We start from the raw sequence: 13,809 nt of genomic DNA, 5'->3' as shown, positions 1-13,809 counted from the left end.
CTCTCCTATAAATGGAGTCGTCCTTGCTGTCCAGTCCAAGGACACTTGATAATGATGTAGGCGAAGTGCATGTCCCTTCAGGTTTCAAGTGGACATGAAGAGCCAGATAATAAATTGCTTCTAGGTAATGAACACGCTTAAAAAAAAAAGAAACCCAGAATGCTAAGAACATCTTTATTACGTTGTTATCAAGTGTAAGTTGAATGATTGCAACCTAGATATTATAGAAAAAAAGATGATCTTCAGCGCAGTTAGAGGTTTAGAATTAGCCACAATATTGGAATCATTCTTTCTCCCTTCAAATGGCTATTCACAGAAACAAAAAATTTCTACTGATATGTCAGCATAAAGCGACACCATTCTGAGTCTATTTGAGGTATATAATCAGTTAGATTAAAAAAAAATTTTAGTAAAGATCGTGTTGGATTAAAAAAAATTTTAGTAAAGATCGTGTTAGATTAAAAAAAATTTTAGTAAAGATCGTGTCTCAGAAAAGTTTACTTAGGAAAATTTTCGTTTGTATCAATGCCCAGTTTCTAAAGTTGAAAATTAACTTTTTTTTTTTTTTTTAAAAGCTGTTTAAAGTAACACATTTTGTTGTAACTGATTTAGTAATTTTGGTGTACGAATACGAATGACAACTCATGCTTGTTTATTCATATTTATTAGATTCACTCGTAAGTGAAGCAAGTGAGATTCACCTAAACAGCCACCAAACTTTAGACACTTAAGTAAATTTCCTTAAACATTTTAAAGCTCCGTTTTCAAAATTTAGTATATCTGAATACTTCACATCCCTGAGAGGAAAGACTTAGAGAAAGCTAATAAGCAAATTCCTTCTAAACACTTCAGTCAGCTCTTAAACGGGTCAGCGAGTTGTCGTAATAAACATAACTACAAACCTAGTTCTCTTAAACTATCACACACAGATTCTCTTATTCCTTTCAAACTAAAACCACAAGTCAATCAACTAAAATTTTGTAATCAACCCCCAAGGCCAGTATGTCACGTGCTCGAATGTGCTAAAAACCATAACTGTTTCAAGTGATTTAAACAACACAGATTTTTGTCAATGGTGACGACACGGTTCATACCCGAACCCAACACAGGGGCCTTAATGTGGGTGACATTGGCTATGTTACCTCTGAATATTTTCTTCACCTTCCTGATGACAAAGTTGCTAACTTGTCAGGGAGACTAACTTTCAGCTACGGCTCGGTTCTGGAACGTGGTTTGAGACCCAGGCTACGTTCTGAGTCTAGATCCAGACACAGGACCTGGGCGCCATGTCCACAGTCACGTGCTCACAGGGTGCCAGGATGTCTCAAGGCCTCACTTTCCCGGTCTCCCGATGTTTTACGCTGTCTCCCTCCCCAGTTTTAAAAATTGGCAACCCAGTAATTCACAGCCCTCAATTCCTTGACTTAAATTGACAAGACCCTGCAGCCTTTAGGGCTGCATCTGGTTCCCGTCTGGCCTCATCCCACATCCAAGGACACAGGTCTCATCACCCTCAGACTGCACGCTTGGCGATGTCCTTGATGCAGAACCTCGGCAGAACGCCTACCCCGCAGGAGCGTGACAGGGGGTTTGGGCTTATTTTATTGTGTCTTCTAAGGGTTGCTTTATCATCACACTCTCCCAGGCTAGCACTCTGCTCCCTCTGTCCATAAGATTTTCCCATTTGCAGTATTCGGTATCCTTTGAAGTGATCAAAGCTTAGTTTTTCCTTTGTTACTTGAGTTGAAAGAACTAACTTTTTACTGGTTCTCTGCAGTAGTGGTGAGTTGTTTTGAAAACAAGAATTTCCTAATATGAGTGTTTGCTTCCCTTTTATCTTCACTTACCTAAGTAGCTCTCAATTTCTAGAATATTCCTCAACGTCTATCCCATCTCCCTTCGCCCCCAGTCACCCAAAAAACTCTACAAAGGAAGGTGATGCCTCCGTTACTCCGATTCGCCTGCCTTCTGGTCCTGTCTTTCCGGGACGTAGTCTGCTAGGCGTGGTCCTTCGTGGAGTCTGATGGTGTTCCCGCTCCTTGCCTGTAATGGGGTCGTCTCCACTTCCCAGAGCGTGTGCTTGGGCTCGAGGTAGAATGAACATTTGGACCAGAGTGCCACCAGTTTAAAGATGAAACGCGGCACCGAGTGCAGGAAGAAAGATTGTGTTAGGGAGCTTCATCTTCTTCTCAGTGAGTCCTGGTTTTCATCCCTCGAAGAAGTGAAGAGTCATGGGTAGAGCTTTTTCCAGCCCACGTTCCACTTGCCCCGTGAGACTGGTCACTCCCGTCTGCTCCCCAGTTGTCAAGAAGGAGTCATTGAGCTGTCATGTCGGCACCAGAGCCGACTTTCACACTCACTCTCAAATTTGTTACTCTTTGGGGAAAAAAGGCCTGGTGTCAGTGGCCACAGTCCAAGTCATTTTCCACCTCAAAAGTCTGGTTGATTGTTGCCAACATTTGTCACCCATACGCATTTATGTGTATGTACATATATCGTGTGTACAAACATACACAAATGAAACACACTGCTTTAATTATATGTCAAAGCAAATGCCAATTATATATATATACACACGTATACAGCAAAAATACTTAGATGAAATCAGAAATAATGAGAATACTGAAACAGTTAAATATTATTCCACATATTTTGCCAATTGGCAGCATTATTTTTACTGCTTCTTTCCTGATGTGATTTCGGCTTCCCTCATGTGGAACAACATGATGTCACCATAAGTTGGAAACATAATTTGGAAGGAGAAAGCAAATTCCGATAAAACATCTTTTCATAAATTTAAAATGTGGAGATAAAAATCACTAAAAAAAAAAAAAACCAAAAAAACAAAAAAACGAGTGGAATCACAATTCAGTAAACCTCAGTGCCTCAAAAGGAACCGTTTGAAACTTTTGATTTGAGCATTTATCTACCATGGTTTAAATGGTATAAGGTAGGAGGCAACCTCTTCTAACTATAAATATCCAGTAACTCTTCAGGGAGAGAAAATGAGCCAAAACGATTGTAAAAATGTGTACAGAAATAATACACCTTCTACCTGTCGAGCACCTTAATCAGTGTCATTCCACTGGGAGAATCCCAGGGAGCGTGGAGGGAGGGTGGCAGGTGGCAGTTATTTTTAAGCCCATTTAACAGCAGAGCACCGAGGCCCAGGGAGTTTATGCGGGTGATTCCGCGTTAAAGAAGAGGTGACCCAGGTCATCGGACTTCGTGTGCGTGGTCTCTCCACGCCAGGCACGCCCTGGCCGCTTGCATGTGATTTGCCTCGAACCCTGTCCGACACATCTTCTCTTTTTTTTTTTTTTTTTAAAAGCTGTGTGCGTGTGCGTGTGCGCGTGTGCGTGTGTGTTCATGTTCATGTTCATGTTCATGTTCTACCACACGTGCTTCACAGCTTTGAGACCAGTGTCATTTAGAATGCCGCTTATCGCACGTCAGTGGGCATGGGCTTACCCGTGGATCCTGTTGATGTTCTGAGTCCCTGAGTCTTGGTTGAGGCCATTTTGCATTTTAACCAGCCCGAGGGGACATCAACAGCTCTGAGCCATAGACCACACTTCAGGGAACAAGGATGCAGAGCATTTAAGGACGAATTAACAATTCTCACTTTATATACAAATACTGTATTTCATTGATCGTAATATGCTTTTTTTTTTTTTTTTACCTTTCGACAAATATGCGGTTGAAATGCACCTTCTCAATGATGATATCTCATGCTTGCGGGTGGTCAGGAGACAGCCGGCACAGTTGGCATTGCCTTGTGCAGGTAGGCCTGGTCCCGGCTATCACATGGATGGTGCTTTGATGAGTCCTGAGAGTGTTAGTAACTATGTGGTTGGATTTAACTGATGTTTAAAATATCTCCAAAAGTTACATAGGATTTGGCATTTAAAGGAAAATTAAATACACGAAAAAGTATACAAATATAGCAGCAGCATATAAATGTGTTATTAGTAGAGCAATTATTCTTTTTGGTAGAATAAGCATATACTCATTTCGTGCAAAGTACCATCAAAAGCTCAGTGACAGATTGTAGTATTTGTTCGAAGCATTCCCTGCCCCCTCTATAGGGCCTCTTTTTTCTGCATCTTCCTGGGGAAGGGGCATACTCCATGCCCCATTCATGACGGGGCTGACCACGTGACTCCTGACAGCCGGTGGCATGGGAACAGAGTGACGTATGTGCTTCTGAGCAGAAGCCTCAGGAGCCACTGTACCCTTCCGCTGCTCCCTGTTCCCTCTGCCGTGAGGACTGCATGCCTCTGACGGGCTTCCTGCCCCTGCCTGAACCCCAGAATGGGGCCCGACAGCTACATCACACAAGAAATAATTAACCCTTGGTTGCCATAAGGCCCTGAGGTTTTGGGGGTGGTTCTTACTGCGTCATACCTTATCAAAAGCTGACTAACGGAGGGACCGTTAGCGAGTGAAAATGAATCACTACTGAGGTATATATGGAACGATGGCCTGTTGTGGGATGAACAGTGCAACCGAAGGCAGGAGAAATCGCCCAATCCCAGAGAGCAGAACACAGGTGTTCCAAGCGAGGAGAGATGGGCGCGTGAATGCAGGCGTCTTATGCATGGACTGTCATTAAGGGATCCCGCTATAGCTTGATTTACGAATGATTTTTCTTCGTCATTTGAAAAAGAAAAGTGTGTCTGACTATCAGTGTTATCTTGGAACCCATGAAACAGCCCCTGGTCCCACTGCGAAGCCATGTTGTGTTTGGGGGTTCCCGTCCTTGTTCGCATGCTACTCACTTGCACCCATTTCTCAAGCTTTTTGATTTAAAAACCTGTCAAAGGATTTGCTCATTTCAATTGACGAAGAAAAGGACTGTGCATACATATATCCTCCAAGTAAGGAAGCAGCTGGGCCGTTTTCATAATCTCTCCTGGCCCCTGGGTTGATGCCCCTTTTTCTTATTTTGATGGCAATTTTTTGAACCAATGGAAAAGTTATTTAGGGGGTGATGGGGGTGTAGGGCAAGGCAGTAGTGTCTGCCAGCTCATTTTTGTTTTTTTTTTTGTGCTTTACAGCAGGAGGGTTGTGCTTTACAGCAGGAGGGGATGGGTGTTATCATTATGAAATCATAATACGTATAAGAAAACGAAGACTCAGCATGCGTAGGTGCGTGTGCAGATGAGTATGTTGTGCACACATGGCCTTTGTTTATGGGGCAGGGAGGCGATAATTAATCTGAAGCCATACTTTCATTTTTTCTTTTTCTCTTAATTTTGTCCCTATATTATGAAAAAAATTTATGTAAAAAATGTACTCTAGTTTTAGAGCACAAAACATTTTTGTTTTTACTTATTCTGCATTGTTTTCTAAAATACCCTGTCTAATCATTTCTAATGAGTTGAATGTTGTACAGCTGAAATCAACCCACGTTCTACACAAGACTCCACGTTTCTCTCTGAGATGAAAGGCAAGGCAAATGGAACTATAATTATATTTTCTTTTGGCTTCCTATCGCCTCCTCATTCCTACTTTTCAAAAAAGAGACAGAGATCTTAATAGAAGTGCTTCTCTCACTTACCCTTTGGAAACTCTTTAAATTCCAAGAACGAACTCTCGAAGATTTTCCGGTCAAAGATAAGGGTTGGCCAGACTTGGCGAGTGACAGCAAAATAACTGGATGCCAGCAAGGGTATTTGGTGGCTTCGAGCTGTATTGAGGATGTAGAGCAGAAGCAATTCAATACAGACTATTCCTATGCCTCAAACTTGACTTGCCCAGGTCGGAACACTCAGTCATCCCTAAGCTGCCTAGAGGGGGAAGAGCCAGATGAAGTTCAGAAAATCAGCTGGTGTGTTTGGATGGTGCCAGTAGCCAGTTTGGGTCATGCAGGCAGAGGACTCAGCTTGAGCCCCCAGATCTGGGTCGAACGTGCACAGAGTTATCGGGGTGGGTCTTGCACAAGAAGCTGTTAAGTGCTCTGGTCTGTCCTCGTCCTCTGCAATGTGAGGGGCTGAGCGAGTGGTCGCCTGGCTCCCTCTAGATGCTGACTCCTTCATGGTTCTGCTTCATCCTCACACCGTGAGGCCGTCGACAGCCCTCAGCAGGCTCGCCCTGTGCCCAGCACAGTGGCATTGCCTGGACTGTGCCACATTCTGCTTGGCGGTGTACATAAAACATGTGCCACTGTCAAATGGCTGTCATTCTGCAAAGTCTAATTCAGAGGGCCACCCGACTGCGAGAAATCCTGGGCAAGAACTCCGTCTTTTGCAACGCGTGTGCGGCACGCGGCAGGGACATTTTGCCCTTGCTCGGGCCTGGCACCATTTGTTCAAGTGCAGACGCTCTCGGGGGCCTCTCCTTCAGACTGATGGGCCGTAAGGCGTTCTGACAGCCTCTCTCGCCACGTTGCTGGAGAGGAGTAGCCCCAGGGTTGCTTAGCACAGGCGATGTCAGGTCCTTAATTGTCTGGGAAGACAGTCGAGGAATAAATTACCAGGTTTCGATATTTCCAAAGTGTCGCTGCCATTTAGCTACTGCGCTTGCAAGAAGTGGTTAGCAAACATTTGCAGTCATGTGTGACAGGGCTTCGCGGTCTCCCAAAGAAGAAGGGTTTCTCCTGCAGAACCACTTGTAGAAACCGAGTAGCTGGCATTTCCATTAGGCTGGAAAAAAAGGACGTGGCTCCTAGGATGCTTTTATGTCACTCGGCTTTAAAAGTAAGGACAAAGCGGGGAAAGGAGACAAATTTATAAACACCATATAAAATGCGACTGATTCTATATTGCCCTAAGAGGGTGAACATTAGCAAAGCAACGGGGGCCAGAAATGGTGCGGTTTATGCAGAGAAAGTTCAGTTCAGCTGCAGCAAGAAAGTGCAGAGGAAAATTAGAGATAAGGCTGAAGAGCAAGGCTGGGATCAGATCATAGAAGGCTGTGTTGCCATGTGAAGGAGGTTATTTGTCGTTCTTAATTTTAGCTTATTTCACAAACAGCCCTTCTAAATTTTAGCAATTGTAATTCTTTCTGCTTGAAAGGATCTAGGGATGTGGTCAACCTCTGCTGCATGTTGGAGTCATGGGAAGAGTATTATCCAATCTCAATGCTCAGCTGCATCCCGCATCCAGTACCAGTTAAGCAAGATGCTTTTAAAGCTTCCCAGGTGGTCACAACGTTCAGCCCAGGTTGAGAACCATATTACTGTCTATTTAAAGAAGGTAAGAAAGATAAATTCTAGGCACCACTCACCTTTGAAATTCACATTCCTTATTGTGATGGTCCTTGGTCACTCGGTGCACCAAGGTTACAGCATCTGTCAAAGAGTCACACATAGATGTATAGGCAATTACAAGAAAAATAGACTACAATGGAACTTTCATTTGGGGTCTTTGTCAAAGGCTCTCAAACATCTTTCTAGGAAACACACTCCTAGAGATGGCGCGTGTGCGTAGCAGCCTTCGTCCTGGTCCAGCTTCATAGGTCATGCTGTCCTCCCTCTGGTCAGTGCCTAGAACCCCAGGTATCCCCTCTCTTGCCACTTCCTAATGACTCACCGCCCAGACGTATGAGCTAGTGTTTCTAGTCAGTCCTTAGAAACTAGACCATTACGTGTAACCCATCCAACCCAAAGTCAAGTCACTGATTTTAAATAAGCAAAAGAGAATTAGAACAGTTCCTGAAGAGCGACTGGCATCGTGGTTTTGCTAAAACTTTAATTTTGGGGTCCACTTCATTGCTTTGTGTATTTTCAGTGGTCATGAAACTTTGGAGGGTGGATGTGGGAGTAACCAAATCTAGACTTTCTAAGCCACTTCTAGCAAATGAGAGAATGTTTCTCTTAGCCCTGATGGGGAGGAGAGTGATGATTTTAGACCAGGAGATCAGGGTGTGAATTCTCAATCTGACCACTGAGCTACCCAGCTGGTGCTCCCCTCCGAGAGCCACGTTCTTATCTGTACTGTACTCTAACCCCTTGGGCTGCTGGATGGCTGAATGCGATGGTTTTTGTAGAACGTTCATTTTTGTTTGTCGGTTTGTTTATTTACGTCCTAATCTCTTCACTTTTCTCACCCAGCCCCCAACCCCCTCCCGTCTGGCAACATCAGTTTGTTCTCCATATCTGCGAGTCTGTTTCTGTTTTATATTGTTCTTTAGATTCCACATGTAGGTAAAATCATACGGTATTTGTCTTTCTCTGACTTATTTCACTTTGCATCATACCCTCTAGGTCCATCCATGTTGTTGCAAATGGTAAAATTATTTTTGATAGCTAAGTAATATTCCCTTGTATATATGTACCACCGCTTCTTTATCCAGTCTTCTATTGGTGGGCACCTAGGTTGCTTCCATATTTTGGCTATCATAAATAACACTTCTCTGAACACAGGGGCACATATATCTTTTTGAATTAGTGTTTTGGTTTTCTCCGGATAAATACCCAGAAGGATCGCAAGGTCATAAGGTAGTTCTATTTTTAATTTTTTTGAGGAGCTCCATACTGTTTTCCGTAGTGGCTGTACCAATGTGCAATCCCACCAACAGTGCTCAAGGGTTCCTTTTTCTCCACATATTCGCCAACACTTGTTTTTTGATTTAATGATAGCCATTCTGACAGGTATGAAGTGATATCTCATTATGGTTTTACTTTGCATTTCTCTGATGATTAGTGTTCTTGATCATCTTTTCATATGGTCATCTGTATGTCCTCTTTGGAGAAATGTCCATTTTTAAATTTGATTTTTTTGTTGTTGTTGAGTTATATGAGTTCTTTACAAATTTTGGTTATTAAACCCTTATTGGATGTTTTGTCTCCCATTCAGTAGGTTGTCTTTTCATTTTATCGATGGTTTCTTTTTCTGTGCAAAAACATTTTAGTTTGATGTGGTCCCATTTATTTTTTCTTTTCCTTTTGTTTCTCTTGCCCAAGTTGATATATCAGAAACAGTATTACTAAGAGCAGTGCCAGAGAGTTTATTGTCTATGTTCTCTTCTACGAGTTTTATGCTTTGAGGTCTTACATTTAAGTCTAATCCATTTTGAGTTATTCTTGTACAAGGTATAAGAAGGTAGTCCAATTTTATTTTATTTTTTGCACGTATCTGTCTAGTTTTCCCAGCACCATTTATTGAATAGGTTGTTTTTACCCCATTATATATTCTTTTCTCCTTTTCATAGATTAAATGGCCATATAAGAGTGGCTTTATTTCTGGGCTCACTCTTCTGTTCCATTGATCCTATGTTTGTTTTTATGCCAGTACCATGCTGTTTTGATTACTATAGCCTTGTAATATAGATTGATATTAGGTAACATGATACCTCCAACTTTGTTGTTCTTTTTCAAGTTTGCCATGAGTATTCTGGGCCTTTCGTGGTTTCACATACATTTTAGGATTATTTGTTATGGTTCCATGAAAAATGCTATTGGTATTTTGATAGGGATTTCATTGAATCTCTAGATTGCTTTGGATAGTATGGACATTTTAATGATTCTTCCTACCTATGAGCACGGTATATGCTTCCATTCATTTGTATCTTCTTCCATGCTTTATAATTTTCTGAGTTCAGGTCTTTTACCTCCTTGGTTAAATTTATTTCTAGGTAATTATTTTTTGATGCAATTATAAATGGGCTCATTTTCTTAATTTTCTTCCTGATAGTTTGATATTGGTGTATAAAAATGCAATTGATTCCGAATATTAACTTCGTATCCTGCTTCTTTACTGAATGTATCAGTTCTAATAGTTTTTTTGCTGAAATCTTTAGGGTTCTCTACATTTGCAAATAATGACAGTTTTACTTCTTCCTTTCCAGTCTGGATGTCTATTATTTCTCTTCCTTGTCTAATCGCTGTGGCTAAGACGTCCGATACGATGTTGAATAGAAGTGGTGAGAGTAGACATCCTTGTCTTGTTCCTGATCTTAAGGAAGATGCTTTTAGTTTTTCACTGTTGAGTGTGATGCTAGCTGTAGATTTTGCATATATGACCTTTATTACGCTGAGGTATGTTCACTCTGTTTCCACTTTGCTGAGAGCTTTTATCATAAAAAGATGCTGGATTTTGTCAAACGCCTTTTCTGCATCTTTTGAAATGATCATCTATTTACCCTTCATTTTGTTTATGTGGTGTATCATCTTTTTTATGTATTGCTGAATTTGGTTTGCTAGTATTTTGTTGAGGATTTTTGCATCTATGTTCATCAGGAATATTGGTCTATAATCGTCTTTTTTTTTTGGTAATGCTTTTGGCATCAGGGTAATTGTGGCCTTGTAAAACGAGCTTGAGAGGCTTCTCTGCTCTTGAATTTTTTGGAACAGTCTGCGAAGGACTGGTGTTAGTTCTTTGAATGCTTGGCAAAACTTATCTGTGAAGCCATGCAGTCCAGGACTTTTATTTGTTGGTAGTTTTTTGATTACCGATTTGATTTCATTAGTAGTAATAGGTCTGTTCAGATTTTTCATTTATTCTTGATTCGGCCTTGAAAGATTGTATGTTTCTAGGAATTTAACCATTTCTTCCAGAATGTCCAATTGGTTAGCACATAATTATTTGTGGTATTTTCTTATAATCCTTTTTATTTCTGTGGTGTAGACTGTTGAACATGAATCCTTAGGACTATAAAAATTTCAGTGTCCTTCTCAAGCAGGAATAAGATTATGCAAAGGACACCAATCCTACTAGAGTTAGAATTGAGATTTCTGAAGAAAGCTTCATCTACAATTCAAAGACATGCACGTTTATTGAACAACTATTTTATCTCGGACACTGTACTATCCTCGGACAAAGATAACAGATGAAAGTCTCTGGGTCCACACTGCAGAATATATTACCATCATTAAAAATAATGAGTTAGAGCCTTGTCAGATCACTCAGAGGGGCTTCTACCAGATGTTATTGTGTGATAAACGCAAGATTCAGAAAAGCCACATCCAATATTCTGTTTTTATAAAACAGCGACAAAAACCCTCTTCTAAAGCTGCACAGTTATGTGAGGATTTGTCTACAAAGATGTGTGCAGGAATGTATGTGTCATTAGAGGCATATGGAAGGCTACTCACATCAGGTGTCAAGATAGCTCGCCTGGTGTGGGGAGAGGGGACAGGGATCTGAGGAAGAGGTGGTAGCGGTGAAAACAGCATGTAGGGTCAGATCTCTTTCAGGTAAAAATATGAGTGTGTGTGTTTTCATAAAGCGACCTATTTGTTTCTTAGTCGTTGAAAAAGGTATAGGCTCTTTAACACGAGCGACTGTTATTGGTAAATTGCGTAACCCCAAAAAGATGTGTTGGAGATCTAACCCCCAGGACCCTAGATTGTGACCTTATTTGGAGACAGGGTCATTGTAGATGTGATTAAACTGAGATGAGGTCGTTCTTGAGTGGACAGGACTCCTAATCCATTATGACCAATTTCTTATATGGAGATGGCCACGTGAAGGCAGGGCAACGGCCGGGTGATGCTGGCCCGGCAGAGGGACACCAAGCGTTGGTGACCACAGGGAGGTGGAAGGGCGGAGGGAGGCTCCTCCCCTAGAGCCTTGGGGTGGGGTGTGGCCCTGCCCACACGTTGATCTTGGACTTTCGGCCTCCAGGACTGGGAGAGAAGAAATTTCCGTTGTTTTAAGTCACGAAGGTTGTGGTACTTAGTTCCGGCAGCCCTGGGAAACTGATAGAGACACAATTCTTGATTCTGTTTTATAATCTGGCTTTTTATTGAACAAAACACTGAGAACATCTTTCTATGCCATTAAAGTTTCTGCTACAATATCTAAGATTAAATTTTATTTCCACGCTGAAAGTGTGACTGCATTTTCTGTCGTGTAAATTGACCTCATACAGTGCACTCTGGTTACTTCTGTTCTCGTTAGCTTCTCAAGGGCAGGCTTGGGACTTCTGGATGGGGCTGTCACAGAGACGCTGAGGCGGAAGGCCAGGCCCCTACCCTGTCCCTACCGTCTGTCTGTTTTCATTTCTCCTTTGCCTGTGCTGGGCGCCAGGCACACTCCAGGCAGGCCTCCTGCCAGCTGCTGGGATGACCACACGTGCCGAGGTGCCCGGCCAGGGTGCTGAGGCCCAGGCCTGGCCCAGAAGCCCTGGACCTGCAGGAGACCGTGGGGCCTGGCAGCGGCTATATGGACAGAGCTGGGCCTGCTGACGGCCTGGCTTGGGGTGGGCAGGGGCTCTCCCTTCCTAAAAGGAACCCTGAAGACCAGAAGCAAGTTTCCTGCCAGCCTAGTTGGATAGATGTTCAGAATCAAGATTGTGTTTATTTATAGCAAATTAAGAGCTAATGTTTCTAACGGACCCTCCTATGGCACAAAATGTTCGGTACCACATATGTTCTTTAGGTTTATTAACTTCTTTAAACGTTATGACATCCTGATGTCCTAGGTACTGTTTTTCTCCTCGTTTTACCGATGTAAAACTGAAGCACAGAGAGCTTAAGCTAGTTGCCCGAGGTCACAGCTCAGAAGAGATGGAGCTGGGATTTGAACGCAGACAGCATGGCTCGAGGGCTGGGTTCACAACCACCAGATGACACTGCCCCCGAGACCTCCAGACGCCTGAGAGCTGAGCAGCCCCACTGCGAACATTTCGCGTCCCGTAACTCGTTAACTACGCCCGATTTCTTCTAAAATACGAGGCTCTGAACTGAGACTCATCTTGGCTACGTGTCATTTTCACAATATTCTGCCCTTTCTGATGTGATAATGTACGGTTTTGGTCTTCAGAAAGCACTTAGGAATAACCAAGAGAAAAAGAGAAAAAGTGGAATAATCTTATTCCATTAAAAAGGTACAAAACACTTTTACTCTAGAAGAAATCAGCCCCCAAACCCTGTTCAGTCACTTAAAGACGAGAGGGGCTTGAGGACCTCAGGTCCGACATGAAGAGAGGTGTCCCCGAGCGTCAGATCCAAAGGTGATTAAGCAGAACTCGGGCCCCCCACAGCCAAGTTCAGGTGGACACATGCTTGAGGCCATCTGGTTTTAGGGGGACGGTTGGCTGGGGTGTCCTCCAGGTATTAGCTAAGTTGACCACAAGCTCTTTAGGAGCAGCTCCTGCTTCGAGGGCCAGTTTGGCCTGTCGACGTTATTGCCTCTCTTAATAGCTAAGGAGCTGAAGTCGAATCATTGAGATCATCGTTCCAGATGCCTGAGTGAGATGATTTACGTGCATGAGCAGAGACACGGTGCCGTAATGATTCTTTAGGGTGCAGGGGAACTAGGTTAGGCCAGCGTTTAAGTGGCTGGATTTAAAAGTTAATGAAGTACTCAGAAGTCAGCAGAGCGACACGAGGCGGGGGCAAAGGGGCCAAAGCGATCTGAGGCAGACGAGAGGTGGGCCTGTGGGCGCCATGGGGAGAGAAGACAGTCACCACTCTCTGTGGTCTCCACGAGCCCACGGGACGGCCGGGACTCCGGCCTCCTCCTTGTTCAGGAGTTTCTGTCCTCCCCAGCTGTCCTCTTTCTGAGAGGTTGTCCTGATGTTTTTAAAATGGCAGCTTGTAAAATATTAGCCCTTCTGCCCCATCAGCTTCCAGATAAGATTCACAATTTCTTTCCCCAAAGGATGTTTGGATAGACAGGAAGCTGTTTCCTTGACAATGCAACATTTAGTTCCAGCAGAAAGAAAAGGAAGAGCTTGCTGCCTTTGAGAGTGATCTTAAGTCACAGGTGAGGTAGATGTGAATTCAAATGTGCATACCTTTCGGTCCCCGGTGACCGTGCTCGTGATGATGGAAGCTCAGAAAAGGAAGAGCTTGCTGCCTTTGAGAGTGATCTAAGTCACAGGTGAGGTAGGTGTGAATTCACATGCGCATACCTTTCG

This window comes from Pteropus alecto, unplaced genomic scaffold (assembly GCF_000325575.1).
Source record: "Pteropus alecto unplaced genomic scaffold, ASM32557v1 scaffold66, whole genome shotgun sequence".
In the NCBI taxonomy this organism is placed as follows: Eukaryota; Metazoa; Chordata; class Mammalia; order Chiroptera; family Pteropodidae; genus Pteropus; species Pteropus alecto.
Note: the sequence above shows the minus strand (reverse complement) of the source record.